This window comes from Dermacentor albipictus, chromosome 6 (assembly GCF_038994185.2).
Source record: "Dermacentor albipictus isolate Rhodes 1998 colony chromosome 6, USDA_Dalb.pri_finalv2, whole genome shotgun sequence".
NCBI classification, from domain to species: Eukaryota; Metazoa; Arthropoda; class Arachnida; order Ixodida; family Ixodidae; genus Dermacentor; species Dermacentor albipictus.
In genome coordinates, this window is record NC_091826.1 from 37,150,721 (window position 1) to 37,173,237 (window position 22,517).

Genomic DNA, 22,517 nt, shown 5'->3' on the forward strand with positions numbered 1-22,517 from the left:
AGTAACAAAGATGACGTGAGACATCCACCCAATAACAGCAACTGCTACAAAGGAAACCCATTGTAGTTCCTCGAAAGGAAAGCCTCGCATTTAAAGAAAAATTCGTCCCGGTCCGGGTCTCGAACCCGGAACCACCGCCTTTCCGGGGCAGCCGGTCTACCACCTGACCTAACCAGGCGGCTTGTAGATGTCTGGGTGAAGTCGAACTAAATTTGACTGCGATGGCCTTTGTTGTTCTGCCAGGTCAACGGGTTAAATTACGCCCCGTTCGTCACACACGCTCAAAACGCTCACGAGCACAAACATGCGTAATATATTAACACAGCCTCATCTGGCCACCCACTTCGAACTTTCCCTACACACCAAACATTACATCATCCTTATTGTTACCAAACATAAAGAAGCTGGCTCGTTTACTTCACTCGTGACACCAGGCGAAACCAATATACGTGTCGCACAATAAAGCGCCTCCCCTCCCTAACATACAAAAATGACGAGTGTTCAATAAATGTTCGTGACACTTCAAGTAAGCCAGAAACGTTACACATTCGCAACATTTTCCATTCATGCTGCACCCCTTCCTTGTAAATGCAGGGGGCTCTTGAAAAATTTAAGAAACGTTGTTGATAAACGTTCCTTTAGATTCTGTTATTGTTCAACCATGTACCCACCCCCACTGTAACGCCCCAAAGGCCCTGAGGGTAAATGAATGAATGAATGAATAAATAAATAAATAAATAAATAAATAAATAAATAAATAAATAAATAAATAAATAAATAAATAAATAAGGGCAGTGGAACACTTTGTAACGCTTGCTTAAGATGATCGTAAACATTTTTTTTCTTAAATGTAATTTTTTTTTTCAACCGCTGTATTTGATCAGCACGCAGTTATGAACGAACGCAAACTTGATGTAGCATCCACCTGTGTTCGCAAAATTTGTTATTGTAATCGTACAGTTCCAGTCGTGCTTACGCCATGGCTGTGATACAGGTGTTACGCCACTCGTAACAGACCCTGATATTGTTCCAGTCCATATGCATACCTAATACATTGTAAAAAAGGCGCATTAACCCACGAGCTTGGGACGTTTCTGCACATTTCACATACCGTGCCCCTAATGTTTCCAATTTATATCAACATGACGTCCGCAGATGGAGATAGGAGACCGAATATAGAATTCGGCTGGTTACGAAAGCATGAGCTAGCCGCACAGCGTTCCTGCTTCGTAATCCCCCTCTCTTGTTCGAGACAGGGCAGACCATTCGGTCCACTTGGTCCCCAACCTTGCGGAGCTTTTCTAGAGTTGTGTCTGCTCTTCTTTGATAGTGGATGAAGAGTTCGAGAATTCGGAGCTCCTTGGCCTCACGTATGGGACTACTAGCCAAAGAGGGACGTATTTGTGTATTGTCCTTCAGCGTTGGTCTAAGGTGCACGAATTCTGATTTGTTTGATGCACACTGGAGTCCACAGCGCTCTGCGCAGCGATCCACTACGTGGGCGGCTGCTTGCTGGTTTTCCTCCATATGCCCTACATTTCCCGGTTACTTGCGGGCCGACGGCAACGACAGGAGAACGCTCGCCCCCGATGACAACGGAGCCAGCATCGACGATTAGAGTAATGTAAGCCATGCACTTGACGGTGACTTGGAAGTTGAGGTCTTCCATGTGCTGATCGCAGTAGACCTCAGAGAGGGTAACTATTGAGGTCGTCGTGCGGCCGACGCTCTCGGAACCATTACCCGTAGGGACAACAACGCCGATTACTTGGGCCTTCGAGGGAATCCACGACACTGTAGGCGCCATGGCGTGAGAGGTGGACGTCCCTGAGGTGAAACACGCAGGGACGTCACCAGAAACCGTCGTAGGTGTCCACCGACACGAATGGCAGGAAAAGTCACGTCAGCGTCCGACATCGACCGTCATATCGGGAATAATCACAATCATTCTGAACTACTCATATCCAACCACGCAGGCCCTCCGTGTAGCGCAAAGAAGTTGCTGAACTGACTAAATTTCTCAACGTAATATGGGTGAGAAAAATCGTAAATTACGACTCACACACAACCTACCGAAAAGACAGCGTCATAATGTAACTTGAACATACGAATCAAATCAAATCAGTTTATTATTGCTACTACATCATATGTTAATCCTACGCTACCGTCAGTTTTCGCTTGTTTGTGCGGGAGCCGGTAAGGAAACAAGTGTCAATACTCGCAATTTCACCCTAATCCCAATCAATAAATAAATAAATAGAGCAGGAAGCGGCAGGCCTATGTGACGAAGGGGGTCTTAACTGTTTTGCACACGTGGGTGAATTCGCATAACTTCTCAGCACGTGCATCTTGATGGCTTTGACGGGACACGGAGTTAATATTCGGGGAATAAAAGACAGTTTCAGAAGCGAAGGTTTCCTTTGCGAGCCTCGCCGCGTTTCGGGACCGTGGGTGCTGCATGCGGCCTTTAAGATAGCGTCTGTCGACTTCCGTGCGTTATACGCAAACGCCACGTGCAGAACGTCATCGCACGCGTCCTTTCAAGACCTTTAGTTTAACGTAAGAGAACGCGAACGTAAATAAGAGGTGAGAAGACCGGGAGCCATCTGGTGCATCTCGCCAAACGTCTGCAAGCCAAGGCAAGGTGTTAGAAACTGTCCTATGATTTCTATGCCCACGCGTCTCTTTAGGGATATATGGATGCCTCAGTCGCCGGAAGAACTTAGAAATTTGCCCCGCTTTGCGATCACATCTAACATTTCAGGTGAGCGTACAGGAAATGAGAGCTCATTTCAACGTCTACTGGCAACAACTGCTAGCGAGAGTAGCGGCTTAGCAGTGACGTCCCAATCACCACGGCTTGCTCGGGAGCATCCCCATCAGGTTATATGGCAGTCGAGCAAGGTCTCAGGCCTTTTTGTAACGAAATGCATCGGCCTTGTACTGTATAGGAGCATTTGGCGTAGCGATCACGAGAATTCACACTGAAGCAGGGGCCATGGGAGCCGCCACGTTCGACAACGCTATGTTTTGGGGCACGTGAGCATTACGTACGGTAAACTGACCACATTGCGTAAGTTCGCAAAGTGTACACAAATCTAGGGAATTCCATAATGTACGGAGAACGCACATAGAGGACAACGTGAGTTCTTTACGTACGAGATCCGTTTGCGTTTGGCATAGGCAACGTTATTCTAAAGCACCTTCATAATGGGCTTGTCGCCGCGCAGCGAATCAGGTGTGGATAAGGAGCACGATCTTGTGACTTCTACAGATGGCACTCCCCATCACCCCCCCCCCCCTTTTTTTATTGTTAATAGTGTAATAGCGTTATAGGTGGGCCTCAGCCACTTTGTAGTCATGCGTCTGTCAAAAAACATCACGTTAAAATTAAACTGTCGGCCTATACGTCCCAAAACCATAATGTGATTATCAGCCGTCTACGACGCAGTGGCAGACTCCGAATTAATGTTCACCTCCTGGTGCTCTTTACCTTGCACCCGAGTCTAAATGCATGAGCCTTCTTCCATTTCACCGCCACCGAAATGCGACCGCCGTCGCTTGGGTTGAACCTGCGGCCTGAACCTCAGTACCGCAACTCCATAACTCTACTACCCTACTGCGGTGGGCGACAAAAATATATCTTGAAGACAGTGCAGTATAACAACGCGTCTCAAGGCGATATCTGTACGAATAAATTAAGGATGCGAGATGCTGGCACATAACGCAAGCGCCAGATGTTTTCCAAGAGTGACTTTGGCGCAAAAGAAGCACGAGTGTGGTCATGACCTGACGGTCATTGCTTTTGGGGCACGCGAGCGTGTGCACAAAATCCGCACGTACGAAATCGCAAGTTTATTAAGAGATGCGAGATATAGAAACGTCGCTTTGATAACTCGAAGTGTACAAGGTCATCTGGGGCGACCGTGCGCCCAGTGCTCGATGTATCGCAATCATCCCATTAAGAGTACGTTTTCGCTTACTTACTCATACGTAAGTGGTCGCATGCAAGCTTTAAAAAATTATGGGGTTTTACGTGCCAAAACCACTTTCTGATTATGAGGCACGCCGTAGTGGGGGACTCCGGAAATTTCGACCACCTGGGGTTCTTTAACGTGCACCTAAATCTAAGTACACGGTTGTTTTCGCATTTAGCCCCCATCGAAATGCAGCCGCCGTGGACGGGATTCGATCCCGCGACCTCGTGCTTAGCAGCCCAACACCATAGCCACTGAGCAACCACGGCGGGTGCATGCAAGCTTTAAAACGTTTGTTCGTGACGTTTCCTGAAATCCCTGTATGCAGCCAGTCGGACCCCGGCACGCCGTACGAGGGAACACAAGCAAGATCGCATCACGTGTCTCCCACTTACCAATGTGGTATAAGCCGCACACTAGTGAGGAACCACCGTGCGATGCTACCGGTCGCAAGGACAGCGCCTTCGCATTCTTGTCTCGTGGCAGTTAGCGTTTTGCGACGCTGTCGTTTAGGCCTCGAGTGAAAGTCACCGATGCCGTCGTTTGAGACACTCCAACGCTGATGACCAGAGGCGATCGCGGAGGCTGCACGGGGTTACGAACTGGCACTTGAGGAAGTGGCGCTGGAAGTACCCGTTGGCGCCAGCGTAAGCTCGTTGGTAAGGGGAGCGGCACCCGCACCATAGTGCCGCAAGTCGGCTCTCGAAGCATAGAAAACACTTTGTTGGATAGCAAGCGAGGTTGCTTTTTCACAAGTTGAACTCTTGGCAAACAGGAACCGAAGTTGGTGTGTCATAAATAAAGTCCGATGTGGGCACAGTTTCCACGAACCGGTCAATGGAGCCGTATGTTTCAAAGAACTTGATAGTGGTCGTTATGCACATTCCGCCTACCTTTACAAGTGTTGACCCAAGAATTTCATTATTATATTAATAAGACATCCCGCAAACATGATGATTAGAAAACTGTGCTAAGGGACTTCGTAGAGGACATAGGCCTTCTATTTGATTTTCTTCAGCGCAGTCACTGTAACGCTTGCTATATGTTTAAAAGTGGTCAGGTATAATTGTAAGTGTTTTTTTTATCACACGTTTTTTTACAGTAGTGTAATTCCTTCATACCTTATATGTACTTTTTTTTCTTCCTGCCCCACCCAACCTTCTTTTTTTTTTCGCGATTGAATTTGCTTGCTTTACTCGGCGCACCGGCACATTCTCCTTCTCCTACCCAGTTGAAGATGAAGGAGAAAAAACCACGCGTACATAAACGCTTGTTCTACTGAGTGCCATATTTCGTGTCGCTATTCTCCCTTTTTACGCAATTTTGGTTCCTTTGCCAAGTGACAAGAAGTAGCCGGTGCCACCATAAAGGCGCCAATCTCTCCTAATATTCACTTCAATAAATAAAAAAAAACGCATCGCAATGGGACGCACTTGCTGCGCCGATGAAGACCGACTACCGTAGACAAAACGTTGGCTTCGCCGATATTCTTTGATTCTACAATTGATCGTCACAAAAAGCATACTAGAGTAACGAACAACTTAAACAAGCAGAAGAAGACATTAAACGTGGGGAAAAAACCTGGACGTTTATTTCTCGCCGCTACTTACTCACTTCTTATTAGGCAGTGACTTATTCCAGCGCTTGTCAGCTGTCAATAAACCACATTTGACGAAGAGACTTTTCAGAAAATAAAGAAGCAGTGAACAAAAAGGCGGATGGCGTCTTCATAGTCAATACCTCGCCATCCTACAGTGCCGTCTACTGAGCTTCACAGTGACTAAATATGCATCACCAGCTGTCCGAAAATTGTACTCTTCGAAAATCAATATCTTTGTTCACTTGTATCAAAATGTGGCAGCTGGCACGTCGCCTAAGGAAGAACATGGCAGACGGCATTTTTTCCCTTTTTATCTCTTGTCATGACACGACTTTTCCGCTGTTCATATAAATCCAGTCAATAAACAAAAGCCAAATAGATGGAAGTTGCCGCTTGTGCCCGTGTGCCTCTTTCTTTGTGTCGATGAGCAAAACGAGGACAAGGTGAGAGCAGGAGCTAACGGTTCGACAAGTGGACTTGCCTTCTTCTTTGTGTATATATTATGCGAAGCATATTACGAGGGCTCAACCCAGCTCCTCAGGCGCGGCGGTGTCGCCTTGAATACCACGTGACACCGTGACGTCACGACAGAGGAGAAGTGGCTTTGGCTCAACTCTTGCAAGATGGGCTGGGTGGGAATCGAACCAGGGTCTCCGGAGTGTGAGACGGAGACGCTACCACTGAGCCACGAGTACAATGCTTCAAAGCGGTACAAAAGCGCCTCTAGTGAATGCGGTGTTGCCTTAGAAACGAGCTGTTTCTAAGGCTCAGGCGTGCGTCGCTTGCTCAGGCGCACATTTCGTTGCCGCGCCGAACGCTGCGTTGCTCGACGCTCACCGCGTCCAATGCGGGGCGTCCAAGGCGAAGCAGAGTAACGCATGAGTTGTTTCTTCGTCTAGCCGAACCAAATATAGCCAAGCAACAGCAGTTCACCAAGCTAAACAGTGGTTCAACAACTAAAATAAAGGCTAGTATGCTTCGCATCCTGGGCTTAACCTTACCTAAGCCACAGCCATTTTTTTTTAGTTCGCGTTGCTATGAAATTGATGCCAAACCAACTGGAACAATCTTTAACCTCGCTTAGACACTGCGCAATACCAAGTGCATAGCACACAAGACAATACTAGGGTAGCTCTCACAAAGCCTGGAGTGGCAGCCCCTGTTATTTCTTACCAGCACAGGTGAAGGCAAGTTTACGCATGTTTCTGCTCTGAATGAGAATAGCGACCGCTGAAATCTGCTGACAGCTCACTTTTTATTGGTCATTTATGTAAATGGTAGACTAATTGGGAAATAAAAGCTCATGGTTTCTAGCCAAAATGCTACGTTAGACCAGCAGTGTTAGAACTGTTTCTAGAGGTGGGTAGGGGTCAAATCACTAACCGCACATCTATCTATCTATCTATCTATCTATCTATCTATCTATCTATCTATCTATCTATCTATCTATCTATCTATCTATCTATCTATCTATCTATCTATCTATCTATCTATCTATCTATCTATCTATCTATCTATCTATCTATCTATCTATCTATCTATCTATCTATCTATCTATCTATCTATCTATCTGTCTATCTATCTATCTGTCTGTCTGTCTGTCTGTCTGTCTATATATATATATATATATATATATATATATATATATATATATATATATATATATATATATGTGTTTGTGTGTGTGTGTGTTGATAATTACGAGTGTACTGTTTCGTTACGAGAAAAAGCCAGCCCACGGGTCTGTCCGTTCAGTTGATAATTACCACCCCGACAGCGATTATAAATCACACATGGTGAACCATGGGGGAGCAAAAAAATAATGCGAATATATTCGTCGAAATTGCATATAATCTGACGACGATACGATAGGCAATTACTGCCCAACAGAAGAATTACTGCATGACAACGCTTTTAGGCCCTGAATGTTGGGAATTTTTTGAAAGCCAGTAATTCATGAACACTCTTGATCTCGGTTTCGTTCCCACTTCTCCCAGAGCAGCGAGATAAATTCTGTTTTGTTCGCAAAACACAGCGATAAAGCTCAGATCGCTTCCATGCGTAATTCACTGCAAATTTCGTCATTTGTGCTCTCACTTTAACTTAGCCTACACTTTACGCATAACGTGCCCCATATTGTCGCGAAATGTAACCAAGGTACCTTGATTAGTTCACCGAGAACCTCGCGGAAAGCAACTACCAGTGTCTTATGAAGCATGAAAACAGAGAAAAAAACCAGGGTACGGTAAGTGGTGGCATTTGTAGCTCTGCCAGGACTACTGGCTAAATTCTGCCCCGTTCGTTAGACACACTCAGGACTCATGCCACACTCATGACTCACGTGCTCTTAAGCACAAACATGCGTAATTGATTATCACAGCGTCAAATACTCACACACCAACTTTGAATTTTGCCTACACATCAACCATTGCCTCGTCCTTACTGTCACCAAACAAAGAAGGTGTCTCGGTTAGTTCACTGAAGACACCAGGCCAACCCAAATACGTACACCCGTGAGAAAAAGTATACGGACCACAGGGTCCACGAAAAAAAAACTGGATTTCTTGGTATAACATGCATAAACGGAATCTGGTGAGTGCACTTGAAAACGAGTAATACCAAGTTTGGACTGCAGTCTTTTGTTTCAAGTTCTATCAAGTGACAGAGCAGAAAATGAGTTTTATCGTGCACTCGCAGGACCGTATACTTTTGCTCATGGGTGTGCGTATCATGCCATCAGCACGCCTCCAAAAAGGAGCTTTCGACAGTTATTTCTAACGCTTCTAGTAGGCTTGAAACTTTAGAAATTCGCAACACATTCCAATTCATGTGCGCCCCTTCCTTCTTAGGAAGAAGCTTGTGAATTGCACAGTTCTCCTAAAATTAAGGGGAACAGAGCTGATAAGGCCAGTGGGAAAGTTTCGAATGCTTACTTAAAATTTCTTTAAGTGTTTTATTTTACTTTTTTTCTAACAGGTGTGTTTGGTCAACACGCCTTTAACGCAGAAAACAAACTCGGCGCAGCGTTTCCATTATGCTTGTAAACTTTGACTCAGGTTGTAATTGTGATTATGCAAGGCAGCGGAATAAGTAATAGCACTGGCAAACCAAACTAATAATACTCCGGTTGACTTGCTCACGTAATCTATTTTATAAAGGTGTAATTAACCCACCTACGTGGAACGTTGCCCACACATTACAAATACCATGAACCTAATGTTTCGCATATATGAACAGGTTCCCTTGTCGAGTTCACCAAGACAATGGAGAAACAAACTGTGACCCTACAATGACGAAAAATATTGGGGAAGAAGGCAGGTTCATTATTAATTAACGACGTTACATTCAAAGCAAGTACTTAAGTATTTGAATCTTTTGCAACGGATTTGAACTAAAACTTACTCGTATTTTCACAGAATTTGACGTTCGTGCCTCCTGCAGTGTTTTAGGAGTATATGGAACATTTGGAATAACGGCTGTATAACACCTTGCAACGTTTGAATAGGTAACTTTCCACAATGACTGCAATGAACCTACATTGATTACACATTTATCGCTCGTGCCCCAGAACATGATTCCTGCTTCAACGGATTGCAAACACCGTGCCTTGTCTAGTTCACTGAAGCAACTTGGAAAAGTAACCAGAATAATTGTATACCATGTAAAAGAAGGCGGAAAGCAGATATTTAGTAAACATTTTCGAACCACATAATTAACTCCAAAGCGCCGATAGTTGGGCTAGATGCTTGATATGCATACTATTTGTGCAAATGTTTGTAATAAACTTGAGTTGTGAGTTTGCGCTCGTTCTTGTTTTTTCTCGGCTTCTCCTCGTGTGACCATGCAAACTTTGCAGCATACCTGGCTGACCTATAGCGTTAAATGTTTCCGCATATATATATATATATATATATATATATATATAAGGAAGAACGTGGCTTTTCATTTCCGGAAAATATTCTTTTTTTGTGCTAGGGAACGTGTGCCAGTGTAACTGTTATGTTAAAAGAGCACAAAAATTATATGGATAGGCTGCGTAATAAGTGACACAAGCAAAATACAAAAAGTGGAACTCAGTCTTGCAGTGGTATTGTTGTGGCTCTGCACAGTGGACAGTGTCGTTTTCTTCTTGACGCATGAAACACGAAACTAAAGCACCACACAAAAATCCGGAAAGGCCACACAGGACAACCGCTTGAACACTGACTTGTCACCAACTGCTCCAAATGTCGACATTCTGAAGGTCGTTTTCAACAACATATATAGGATAAGTGGCAAATACACGATGAATTTCGACAGCCTCTGGACATATACCATGTGTCCCGCCTAATGTTAGCCAAGCTGTCCTAGGCACAAAAGAAAAACACATTTAAAAAACACACTGCAAGACACAATTATAGGCAGTACGCTGCTCGGTCGTCAGAGATCTGAAGCCTGAACAACGCAAGTCTTAAGATTATATCCTGCTCCGTACTACTTTAATAATTTTTTTCCTTAAATAGCTTGGCTAACGTTAGTTAAGATATCCTAGAAGAGGTCATCATTCTTTAAGTTTCACGAAATTTTAAAACACTCCTAGTTTCAGATAACCAAATTCTGTCCTGTAGGTGTGTTAATCATAGAGGCTTACACTACTTGCAAAAAAAATCAAAACAGACATACAGCTATATACGAAAAATCACAAATTAACTTGTTACCTAATTATTTTACGGCCCATATGGCAATTTATGATTTACAGCCAGTGAATTTGCAGGGCGTGTCGACCTGGAACGAATTTCCATAATGCCTCCGGTCTGGAGATATGCGTCCTCAAACTGGACGTAATAACACACTGTCTTTGTACTTACCTTTTTGATAAAAGGCTATTTTATATATTGGAGCACAAAAGTAACTGGAAGAAGCACTCGGAAACGTTCGGTGCGATAAAACCGCGTTTGAATGTTTCAGGTCTTGCAAAAATTGGTTCGAGGAAATGAATTCCAGATGTGGCTTCGAACTGGCCATTGAGGAAGCGATGCTCCAAGTACCACTTGGCTGCAGCGTACGCGCTACCCACAACGCATAGTGCAACACAGTGCTACAAATCTCCTCTCAAGGCATACAAAATGCTTTTTGGATAGCAAACGGGGTTCGTTGATCACGAATAATTGAAGGAAATCACGGCGGGAGGCGGTCGAGCGGATTGTGTCTCAATGGAGCCGAATGCTTACAGCAGCTCCATAGCTGTCATCATATGCATTCCGTCTAGCTTTGCAGGGGTTAAACCTCAAATTACATTTATATAATAATAAGAGGTCACGCAACCTTTATACATAGGAAAATGTGATGAAGAACTTCGTAGGCCGCGCATACTCTTTATTCAAACACCTCGCATGCAGCCACTATTAGTGTTTGTATGTGTTTAAAGGTTGTAACTTATAAGCCGTCTTTACTTGTGCTTAACGTTGTTTTTCTGATTTCTACGTTCTTGACATCGTATGTTTTTCTTTTCAGCCTCGGCCCCCATTTTCCTTTAGACTATCGCTTTCCTTACCTAGCGCACTGGCATGTTCTCCTCTTCCCCCACCGAGGGTGAGGGAGAGGGAGCTACGCGTACATAAACGCGGACGCAGTTGCTGCTGTCGCGATCACCAGCGTCAAAACGTTGGCTTCGGCGACATTCTTTGTAGTCTAACTTGTAATCACAAGAAGCAGACCAGAGCGAAGAAAGACTTAAATAAGGAGAAGAGAAGAGTAGACGTGGGTGAAAAGCGTCGACCTCAATTGCGCATCCCAACGTTGTCATTTCTGCATTCACAGTGACGAGTTCCAGCACTTCTGAGCTGTCAAACCGCATTTGATGGAGACCGTCTTTTTAAAAAAAAAGCGCAAAACAGGAACTTTCTGAAGAGGCGGGTCTTGACCCCGCTGTCAATTCCTGGACTTCCCTTGGTCATGTCTATTGAGCTTCACCCTACTCTGGCTCATATCCGCGTGTGCAATCGCTCATATCTCCCCAAGCAATGGCTCACGCCTCCTTCAGCAAGCAAATGACTGCAATGATCCATAGTACCGTAAGGTTCATAGCTACTGGCTTTGCGTGTATTAGCTCCGATGACGCTACCCCTATTGTAGTTGTCGGTGATTTCAATGTGGATGGGTCGGTGCCGAAAAAGGGAACGGGTTACTCGTTCAATGTTGCAGACACATCCCTTGCGAAGCCACACCGATCCGGCCTGACCGACCACCCAAAGGCGTACGTTCATGGATTTGACATTATCAAAGAATATCATTGCAGCTGCGAGTGAAATAACGACCACCGATCAAGACAAGAAATGAGTGTGCGTTCCCTTCGTCACGATGACCAAACATCAGGACAATAAATAAGTTCGCACCCTTGTTAAAAATCATGAGCCCTCGTCATCTCGTGTGCGAAACACCTTCGCCGGTCAACCACCTTCACAGAGTGGAATGGCTCGTGATGTTTTGAAGAAGCGGGTCGTGACCCCACTGTCAATACCTCGCTTTCCCTTGGTCCTGTCTTATTCAGCGTCACCGTAGTCAAATAGGCAACTACAACTGATACATCGTCAACTAAAGTCAATATCTCCGTTCCCTTCTATCAGAAAATGGAAGTTCGTGCTTCGCTTAAGGAAGAGCATGGCAGACGGCCACTGTGCAGACGTTGCCGCCACTTAGGTTTCTTTCAACGCGTCTGCACTTTAAGAATGACAAAGCGTCCGTTATTCTCGGAACACACGAAAACAAAACGGGATATAATCAACTACGTATACTGGAGAAGGCAAAAATCCTTATAGTACAACGACTGGAACTGTCAAACTATTGTCTGATGAGTTGATCGTTTGATGGGTTGGATACAGATCGGCGGAGTGACCGACTGACCGACTAATGATGAATGAGTGAAGCAAGCTAAATAGATAAATATTAGTATAGAGATTACGGGAAGTTGCTACAGTATTTACGATGGCTTTCGAAAAGTTCTGCCCTAAAGTTGGTAGTTTATTTCAGAACACTGCGTAGCAGATGAATTCGGTTCATGGGTGACAAGTGGCGAAATTAACAGAACTGTTATAGTGTTTTTTAATGTCGAGCACACTTTTGAGCTTGTCCCTTTAGCTTTTCTTTTTTCTTTTTAAAGTAGACTCTTCGCAACAATTTTTCGACTTTTCAACTGTGTCATATAAAAAGAAAATCTACTTGTCGTACTTGACAGATATGAACATTTTTTTGATAATTGCAACGAACTAACCAAATTTGTCGCAGTGCATAAACGAAGGAAAAACTATTTCTTCGTTTGCATGCATTTAAATCGCGGCGCCCGACCACTTAACTATTACAATCAAACGGCCCCTCTACAATAACGGTACAGTATCAAGCAATTGATTGGCTTTCATCTAATCATGTGGAAAGTTTTTTTTTAAAGTTCAAACAAAAAACTATGGAGAAGGCCAGCAGGAAAAACCAATAGAAAAAAAAACAAGCTTCGACGAAACGATAATAGGTCAACGAAGGATGTGCCGCGAAATTAAAGATACAGCGAACGAGTCAATATTGAAAAGCCTGAAAGTTTGGGAACAAACTAAACTTTCCAAGCCACAACGAAAAGAAGACACATCATAAAGAGAAAATCCAACCGTAAAACTGTGTTTAAAGGTCCTGGATCTTTTGTTCGGTATTGATTTTGAGTCACACGTTTATTGGGCAGCGTCAAAAAGGCTAGAGAAATTTGTGATCTGCAGGATAGGGGAGGTATGATCACGGAATCTGAGCAACAGGAGGCTGCGATGATCAAAAGTGGTCAGATAAAAAAAAAAAACAGACGACATAGGGGGAGTTTCCAGTGACGTCATCGAGGACGACATATTGTTGTTCCTCCAGCATGGGGAATGGCTATGGGTATACGCAGATTAGTCAATGTCTGTGAGCAGGACAGCTTTTTTTAATGTGTAGCACATTTTTGAGCTTGTCCCTTTACCATGTCTGTGCGCGCAGCCTAATTCACGCGCAGCTTAAGCTCAGGCCTCAGGCCTCGGGCGTTCATGCACACGGCGGTCGTGGTCAGGAATCGAGCCCGCAACCTAGTGCCACCCAATGGGCGGTCATAGACACTGTGCCACCAGCAGCGTGTACATGGATACGGTAAAAGCTTATCGTGTTTATTTGTCTTCTCGCATATAGAGATACGTCGTCGTTTACGTGAATGCGCATTTTGTTGTCCAGCAAACTAACGGCACCTATAGTGTTGTACCCTTCGAAATCACCAACTGCGTAAGCCGACTCCGAGCAATGATGGACACCGTTGTTTGGCCCCCTGTTCGCCCCACTCGTCAGAACACGGTTGTCAGCCCGCACCTCAGTGACTACACACACGTGTTCATACGCCGAGACGCATGTCCGTGCTCCGCTACAACCACCATACGACGGCCACTTCTGGGTACTAAACCGAAAGCCCAAACCCTTTACAATGATGATCAACGGGCGCAAAGACACCGTATCCATTGACCGTCTTCAACTGGCTCATTTGGACAATGAATCGACAAGCACACACGCACCACCGTAAACTCCTTCGAACCTACATATCGCCGTCCTGGAGTGCGTATCGCTGCAGGTACGTCCTTAATTTTTTTTCCTTCCGCACCGCTCAGCAGCACCGCGGCCTGCTCACAAGCGGGACGGCCCTACAGCATTTACTTCTTTTCGCTGTATCGGCTCGAAGGGAGAAGATGATGAGGAAGTCGCGCGCACTTAGTGTGCCTCTTGTTCCCAAATCGTCATATGTTTGCCAATGTGAGTGTTCAAATAAACATTAGTATGAAGCGTGACTGAATGCGACGCTTCATTAGCTAATGTACCACATTTGAAAGTTAGCGCTCTCCCGTCTGATAAGCCTGCTTTTCTGTCGAGTTGCGAAATGCACCAAAAATACTCGAACAGTGAAAGGTACATTCCTCAGGTTCTCCTTCACTTTTCCGCATGGATGAATTTACGCGACGTTTATTTTGCGGTAACCTACCGTATTGTATCAGAATAAGAAAATTGCCCAGGATGTCAGCAACGGTTGGCATGTTAGCACCAGAAGCTTCGTGTCAGGCGTAGCCATGTAGAGTGTTTTACGTATTAGTCCTAGTGTTTCACTGGCCTTGCTGGAGATGTTTTCTATGTGCTGATTTTATGCTAAGTTTGTTGACATGATGACACCGAATTGTTTAAACAGATTTCAGCTGGTTTAAACTGATTGAGCTATCGCATAAGAAACGCGAAAGCTTTGTAAAGCGTTCTGCAATTCACTTTAACCCGCCTAATTCCATCTTAATCCACCCTAATCCAGCTTAACCACCCTAATGCGCCTTAAGCCTCCTTGGTGCACTTTCTTCAATAATAATCCAACCTAATCCACCTTAATACTCGTTATTCCGCATTGGTCTTCCTTAACCCACCCTAATCTTTCTTCATCCATCTCATGCGACTTTAGCCGACATTATTCCTCCTCTGTCGACTTTAATCCACTTTAATCGGTTGTATTCCATCCTAGTCCCCCTTAATCAACATTCACCCACACTAATATTCCATAATCCAGTCACAAATCAATTATTACCTTTTCTAATCCACTTTAGTCATCCTTCATCCGGTCTAATCTACCTGAATCCAATAAATGCTCAATTATTACGTTTTCTAATCATTCATCATACCTTATACATGGCTACACAAGCTTTCGTTCGCTTCTGGTCTTCCTTGGGTCGCGTGATACTTTCTGTACTTCAAAAAGCGACCTTGAAACAGAGATTTAAGGCTTTCGCCTTAATAATGTAACGTGCGGACCCTAAATTCAGGCTCGCGTTCTCCATGGAGCCAGATGCTTCAAACAGCTCCATAGCATTCATACACTTTCCGCCGAGCTTTCCACGCGTTGCAGCTAAAATGCTATTACTATATTAGGAAAAAATCGCTCAACCTTAATATGTAGGAAGCTGTAATAAAGAACTCAGACGGCACATGCCTTTTATTTGATTCCCTAGAACGCAGTCACTGCGAGTAGTTGTTTCTGTGTAAGCGTTGTAAGACGTACACCTTGCTCTAATATGAGCCATCCTAATTCACCTTAATCTACCTTAATCTTCTTTAATCCATCGTAGTCCACCTTGCGCTAGTTTGTACGAACCTTAGTTCCCCGTGCCCTAAATTGTAACAACCTTAATCCACCTCATTCCACCTAAATTCACATAATTTCACCCTCATTCAATTTACTTCACCTTAATTCACTTGACTCCACATTAAGTCACCTTACTCTTACTTGTTCTAATTTACAAGGTGCTGACGATATTTGTTACCACTCATTGCGGACAACAACATGGCTCGTTTGCCTTATGGTACAGATGATGCCTCCGCATTAATATGGGGCGATGCTGAAGACAGGGCAGTGCAACGCAGCATCTCGAAGTGCTAGCTGTCTCGAGGTAATTAAGGACGGGAGAAGCTGACACGTCACAGACAAGCCAGATGTTTCAAAGAGCGACATTGGCGCGAAAGAAGCATGCGTCCCGTCGTGACCTCATGGTTGCCGCATTGGACGCCCCGAAATGCGTGCACGTGTTTGCCATCCACGAAATCGCAGGTTTGCAAGAGATACGAGGTATAGATACGTCACGTTGATAACTTTGGTCTTTCTCATCCGTCACGTCCGTGCCCGCAGTCGTCGATATGTCACAATCGTCACCTAATAAGATTGCCATCGTATAGTTAGTGGTGCGAAGTTCAGGTCTACTTTTAAACCGTTCGTGCCGTGTCTCCCATATCGTCGCATGCGGGAATTCGTACCCCGCCACGGTTTACGAGAGATCGCATGTAAAATCCTACCACGTGTCTCGCTCTTAACGGAGCGGTAAAATCCGGACTGTGGTGTGCTACCACCGTGGCGGTGATACCTGTGGTAAGGACAGAGTCATCGCATTCTTCCCACGCGACCACCAGCATTTTTGCGATGTTGTCCTTTGAGACACTGCTCCGCTGGTAACCAAAGGTGGTCGTAGATGCACAGGGTTATGAACTGGTCCTACAGGAAGTGGCGCTCAAAGTACCGTTGTCTCCCACGTGCGCGTAAGCTTGGCGGTAATTCAAATGCCACCACAAACGGACAGAGCGACAGATTGCCACAAATCACCTCTCGGAGCATACGAAATGCTTTCTTCGATTGCAAGCGGGGTTGGTCATTCACAAATATTTGAACTTCTTCATAGAGGCATGTATACGCTTTGATTGCTTCCATTGTACTGCCGATGGAGCCAAACAGTTCAAACAGCACCATACCTGTCATTATGCACATTTCGCTTAGCTTTCCAGGTGCTTTACCTAAGCCTTCATTAATATAGTAAGTGGATGACGCGCAAGCTTGATGTTTAAGAAATTGTGACAAAGAACTACGTACGCGGCGCATGGTCTTTTATCTGAATATCTCAACGCAGTCATTGTACGTGTTTGAATTTCTTTAAAGGCGTAGGTTATCAATTGTGAGCGTTTACTTGGGTTACACTTGAGTTTCTTTGTGTGTAATTTCTTCATTCTTTATTTGATCTGATTTCCTTTCTTTCCTTGTCGACCTCCTCCGCCCCCCCCCCCCCATTTTGAGACTAGCACTTTCGTTACGTTACTCTGCGCACCGCCATGTTCTCCTCCTCCTCGCCCATTGAGGGAGGGGGAGTCTAACTACACGTACATAAACAAGTAGTTCACTCTCCCCATAACGCGGACGCAGTTACTGCCCTCGCGTACGCGAGTACCCTTGTCAAAAATTTGGCTTCGGTGGCATTAGCTATTCCTCAACTGGTCTTCTTCAGGAGAAGCAGACCGGAGCGATGAGATACTTAAATAAGCAGAAGACAGTAAACGGGGAAGAAGACCCTGTTCGCCTATTGTGCGTCTCTATTTTCTAACTTCTCGATTCGCAGTGACGAATCCCATCTCTTGTCTGCCGTCAGTACACGGCCTTCGACAAAGACAGGCTTTCAGAAATGGCGGAGCGGCGAACCAAAAGGTGGGTTGCAATCCCACAACACTCACCTTTCTTTGGTCTCGTCTGTAAAGCTTCACCGTGGTGCAATATGCACCACCAGCTGTCCTAAAATTCCACTCTTCCGAAGTCAATATCTTTGTTGCCTTCCATCAAAAAGGTGGAAGGTGCCTTCCATCAAAAAGAAATAGGCAAGTGCTCCCTTGCCCTCCTCCTCTCCCCCGCCAGATGCAACTATGGTGGGCGAGCCCACCATTATTAGCGTTACTGACGAGCACTTGTGCACAGACCACTCCTCGGTGCACGCAAACGTACCGAACCGCTAGCGTCAAGCTATACGTGTCTATCCTGTCCAATGGGCGCTGGGAATCCCCGATGGTTTTAGAATGAAACCTGTGCTACAAGTCTCTCACGGTCATTTGTGGCGTCGGAGTGACCTTGAGCCGTCGGAGCGCCAGTGTAGATGTTACTTCACACCACGTGACCCGCCGCGGATAGGTGTCGCAGCAGCGGTCTCTGGGAGGCTCGCCACTGCGGTACCTCGTGACTATACGAGGATTGAAGAGCTAAACACAGTCCGGCGCAGCGTGAGCGCGCGCACATGTTACCTCACGTTGGCGAGAGCAACAGCGTCTATAGTTCGAAGGACCGTTCAACGCACTAGCACAGCCAGCGTAACCGGACGCTGCCAAGGCGCCCCGACGCGCCCGACGTCGAGCGACGCTAGCCCGCGCGCCGATAACGTCGTACTATAAACGCTCCTTAAACGGCTGCCTCGCTGGCTCGGGGTTGCTCCGCCTCGCCATGAATGGCGCGCGGGCTCGACCGTCTGTGCGTGCGGCAAACTACAAGCAACAGCCTGAATCCGCTCATAGAGTAGATCAAGCTAGACGGTAGGAGGCGAAATCTCAAGCAAAAGCAAAGTTGCTTGCCGAAACACCGCAGCGAAGGGAGGCCAGAATAACGCGCTGTAGAGACACTTACCACTCGCGGAAGCGTGCCACGATCGAAGCTGCTGCAAACGCCGCCGTCGTTCAGCAACACGAACAACAACAATGAGAAGGAGACGAAGCCGTGGACGTAAGCGACGGAACCCACAACGAACGTTTGACGAAACACACCTTTCGGCTGACGGGAAACTCGACTGCGACGGCCAGCTTTCATCGTGACTTCACGGTCAACCCGTTCGGCACCGTGTGTAACATTTGTGAAAGATAGTGGCCTCACTTTAACGAAACACTGCGTGTATAGTCTTTGCAAAACCATGCCAAACTGACTTTTTGATGTTGATGACAAGGTTTACACGAGTTAAACATCAGCCAATTTTCTTTTCTCTTCGTCTCGTCATATCTCGCGAGACGTCCGTAGCGATACTACCTTCCTGCTCGCGCCAACATTGCTCTGCACAAGCCTAGATTCTACCAGAGGACAGTTCCCGCTATGCGTCAGCAGCCGCCTCGCAGGCCACATCGTGACATGTGTTGCGTTTACATTTGGTGTAGCAAACGCAATCTTAAAGCCGTCTGATAATGGGTTTGTCACTGTGAAGTCACACAAGTGTATATCAGGGGGTGGATCTTGGGACTTCTGTAACTGAACCCACCTCCCCCCTTCCCCTTATTTTCTGCGTTATAGGGGGAGAGGGTAGTGCAATAGCGCGACAGCCTTGTAGGCGAGCCTTACCCATTCTGCAGACACCTGTCTATCGAGGAAAGATTCGATTAGAAATAAAATTCTGGTCCTGTAAGACTAGAAACAGGGATTTGATGATAAGATGTGCACGGCGCAATAGGACACTCCGAATTAATTTTGACCTGCGGGTGTTCTTTGCTGTGCACCTAAGTCCCATTGCACGAGCTCTTTAAAATTTCGCCGCCATATAAATGCAACCGCCGTGGCCTGAAATAAACCTCCGACCTGAACCTCAGCACCGCAACGCCATAGCTATACTACGCTACTGGGATGAGCGGGAAAGTTTCACATTCGCTTAAGTATACTCATACATGATTTGAATACCAAAACATTATGACTTCTCTAAATAACTGGTTACTTCCATGGTACGCGACGTCCTAGATTGCAACGTGTTTTTCGAACTTATAGTCTAATACACCTTAATTCACCTTGATCTGATTTGCACAAACGCTAAACCACCTTAATCTGCTCTAATTCATCCTAATTAACCTCACTCTGATTTGTATCCAACCTATTCGACCTTAAGCATACTTTCTCTTTTTTTTGCCAACCTTATTCCCCCGTAGAAGAGTTGACTGTTGGGCTAGTTGGTCGTCCATATTTGAAGTAGTAGCTTAGCGCAAATAAAACCACGGACAAAAGGAAGACAGACAAAGACAAGCGCTCCTGGTCTGTCTTCCTTGTGTCTGTGGTTTTATTTGCGCTAAGCTACTACTTCAAATATTCCCCCGTAGTACACCTAAATCCACTTTAATTCACCTTATTCACCTCGATCCTTTACAGTCCACTTAACCTTACTCTGACTTGTTCTAACTTACAGGACGCTCGTGATGATTTTTATTACTATTCGTTGCGGGCAATGCTGGCTTTGCTGCCTGATGTGACGTGTGATGCTTTCGCGTTAATATGGGGCCATGTTGAAGACACCGCAGCATAACGGCGCGTCTCAAAGCGCTTGCAGTCACGAAAAAAATTAAGGAATGGTTGATATGTAGGCATTGTTCGAAATAGGTTGATACATCAGGCTTTGGTAATAAATTACCGATGTCTTACGTACCTTACGTATGTAATTAGGTAATAGATATTGCACTGGGCGTACTCAAGTGCGTGACAGAAATCGGAAATTAGTATAGATACGAGGTATAAAAACGTCACTTCGATAATTCTGGGTGCGTAAGGTCACCAGCGACGCCCGTGTGCGCAGTTGTCGAGATGTCACAATCATCGCAATATAAGCATTTTGTCGCATAGTTAGCGGCGCGAAGTTCTGGCCTAGTTTTAAAGCGTTCGTTCTTGCCACGTGTCCCAAATCGTCGTACGCAGCACCTCGGACCCCGACAAGCCGTACGAGGGATCGCACGCAAATTCGTATCGCGTGTCTCCCGCTAACACAGCGGCGGAAACCGCACAGTTGTCTGGTACCACCGGGTGAGGACACCCGTGGTAAGGATTGCGCCTGCGCATTTTTCTCTAACGACATCTAGCGTTTTGCGAAGCTGTCGTTTGAGACTCTACCCCGCTGGTGACCATAGGCGGTCGCGAAGGGTGCACGGGGTTACGAATTGGTCCTTGAGGAAGTGGCGCTCGAAGTATCGGTTGGATCCCGCGTAAGTGTAGGCTCGGCGGTAAGGGGAGCGCCTCCCACAACGCCTAGTGCAACGTAGGGGCACAAATCGCTTCCCCAAGCATACCAATTCTTTCTTCGTTAGTAATAGGGACTTCCCTCTTCGAAAATAATATATGCAGGGAAAGCAGGAACCGGTGCATAAGGCAACTTCACAATCACTAGGTGCCGCAGGATCACTGGAATGGAGCCGCTTGCTTCAAAGAGCTCCTTAGCTGTCATTGTACACATTCCGCTTAGCTTTCCAAGTGTTGCACCTAAAACATCATTATATGTGTTAACAAGACATCAGTCCGTGTATCCGTGTAGGAAGTTCTGACGAATAACTTCGTATGCGGCGCATGCCTTTTTTATTTATTTTTTATTTACAAATACTGCAGGCCCTATTCGGGCCCAAGCAGGATTGGGTACATACAACAACGTAAATTACAACTGCTAATTAGCAATTAAGAACACAACAAAACATGTACATATATCATTGTAACACTATACGTAACAGAAATAAACATGAACTTACAACAGTGCGATACGTAAACAAATAAGAATGAAAAAAGCGTAACGCAAAAGAAAACTGCTTTGATTGCGGCAGTTTACAGGTCAAAGAAAAGGTTATTTGAAAGATGAACGAACGATTCTGTTGTACTTGCGTTAACTACTTCTTCAGGTAATTTATTCTATAGTGAAATTGCATGGGGAAAAAGAGAATATTGATGGATGTTAAGGTTACTAAATGGTTGCCTAATGGTTTTGTTGTGGTTTGTACGAGCAGAGTGCATGGGGGGCTCAGGTAAATAACATTCACGCGGTATTTTGTAGTGACCATGGTACAGCTGATATACAAATTTGATGTGAGATACAATTCTGCGATGAGCTAGTTTTTTCATTTTCGCTCTGTCGCGAAGAACGGACACGCTAGAAAAACGCGAGTATGTGGAGTATATAAACCGCAAAGCTAAATTTTGCACTCTTTCTATTTTCTTGATTAAATATTTTTGATGAGGGCTCCAGATCAAATCCGCATATTCTAATTTTGGTCTTACAAGAGCTTTGTATGCTGTTAACTTAACGGTCGCTGTCTTCAAAGCTTTCAGCACAATCCTTCGTTCCGGTTTCGCGTTACTTGCTTTCGTTATTCTTAAATTTAATTTCTTCGTTCCTTACTTCAAATGTTTTTATTATTTCGGTCTCACACCCACCAATTTTTTCGAGATTCCCTTTGCTTAAGTCACTCCGCGCACCCTCATATTCTCCTTCTCCTCTTCCCTGACTGGGTGCGCGAGAGTGAGTTAAGCGTACATAAACTTGTCGCAAAGACACGCAGCTTTTGCGCTGATGAACGCGAGTACCCTTGTCAAAGCGTTGGCTTCGGTGACATTACTTGATTGTACGACTGGTAATGAAAGAAAAGCCGACCAGAGCGATGAAAGACTTATATAAGGAGAAGAAGACCGTCAACTTGGCTGAAGACTCGGGATGCCTATTGTGCGGCGCTGATATCTGACTTCTCAATTGGCAGTGACGAATCTCGCAGCTTCTCAGTCGTCAATAAACCGCATTTGAGGAAGACAATCCTCAACAAAGGGCCAATCAGCAAACTTTTTCGAAAAATGGGCCGGGACC

The 22,517-nt window shown here is 45.3% G+C and overlaps 1 long non-coding RNA gene across 2 annotated transcripts in view; it reads right to left on the reverse strand.

Annotated features, from left to right (window-relative positions):
* Window positions 1-19,099, reverse strand: part of LOC139060994 (uncharacterized) — a 150,862-nt gene extending 131,763 nt beyond the window's left edge. For both annotated transcript variants that reach the window (XR_011515130.1, XR_011515131.1), the window contains exon 1: window positions 18,566-19,099. This is a non-coding gene — a long non-coding RNA (uncharacterized lncRNA). The remainder of the gene's footprint in view (window positions 1-18,565) is intronic.
* Between the last annotated feature and the right edge of the window lie 3,418 nt (window positions 19,100-22,517).